The following is a 1,167-nucleotide window of genomic DNA, read 5'->3' as shown; positions in this document are numbered from 1 at the left end:
GCAAAGCCATCTGAATTGCAAGGTTGGCAGTTCAAGCTCACCAGCTGCTCCTCAGAAACCCTATGCAGGGTCGCTATGGGTTGGAACCAACTTGACGGCACATAACTACAACAGTGGTACTTAACAACAACAAAATACATATCTTATGGAGTACATTAGTTCTTTAGGAGGAGAACTGGACTGAAACACAAGGTTGGTGGTTTGAGCCCATCAGCATCTCTGCAGAAGAAAGATGAGTTTTCTGCACTCCCATAGATTTACAGCCTTGGAAAACCTATACAGGTTGCTATGAATTGGAATCATCACTGAGCAACTACAATTGTTGTTGTTTTGTTGTTAGGTGCCATTGAGTCGGTACCAACTCATAGCTATCCTGTGCACAACAGAATGAAACACTGCCCGTTCCTGGGCCAACCTCACAATTGTTGCCACGTTTGAGCCCATTGATGCTCCCACTTTGCCAGTCCATCTTGCTGGGGGTCTTCCTCTTTTTCTCTGACACTCCACCATACCAAACATGTTATCCTTCTCTAGAGACTTACCTCCTGGCAATATGTCTGAAATATGAGAGACGAAATTTGGCCATCCTGGCCTCACTGTACTTCTTCCAATACAGATCTGTTTGTTCTTTTGGTAGCCCATAGTACTTTGAATATTCTCCTCCAACACCATAACACAAATGCATCAATTTTTCTACAGTCTTCCTTATTCACTGTCCAGCTTTAACATGCATACGAGGTTATTGAAAATACCATGGCTTGGGTCAGGTGCACTTCATTCCTCAAGCTGACGTCTTACTCTTCAATATTTTAAAATGTTCTTGTGCAGCAGAATACTTGATGCAATATGTTGTTTGATACCTTGACTGCTGCTTCCATGAGTGTTGATGGTTGTTTCAAGAAGAATGAAGTATTTGACAACTTCAATCTTTCCTCCATTGATAAGAATGTTGTTTATTGGTCCAGTGGTGAGGTTTTTTCTTTTCTTTACATCAATATGCAATCTATACTGAAGGCTGTGGTCTTTGATCTTCATAAGTAAGTATTTTAAGTGTTTTCCACTTTCATCCAGCAAGGTTGTATCATCTGCATATTGCAGGTTATTAATGATTCCTCGAATCTTGATGCCATGTTTTTCTTCATATAACCCAGCTTCGCGGATTATTTG

At 40.9% G+C, this 1,167-nt stretch overlaps 1 protein-coding gene across 1 annotated transcript in view; it reads left to right on the top strand.

Moving 5' to 3' along the window:
• The window catches only part of DNAH12 (dynein, axonemal, heavy chain 12), a 397,890-nt gene that overhangs the window by 173,298 nt on the left and 223,425 nt on the right, over positions 1-1,167 (top strand). The window lies entirely within an intron of this gene.

This window comes from Chrysochloris asiatica, unplaced genomic scaffold (assembly GCF_000296735.1).
Source record: "Chrysochloris asiatica unplaced genomic scaffold, ChrAsi1.0 scaffold00046, whole genome shotgun sequence".
NCBI classification, from domain to species: Eukaryota; Metazoa; Chordata; class Mammalia; order Afrosoricida; family Chrysochloridae; genus Chrysochloris; species Chrysochloris asiatica.
The sequence above is the reverse complement of the archived record's forward strand: the minus strand, read 5'-3'. Positions and strand labels throughout refer to the sequence as shown.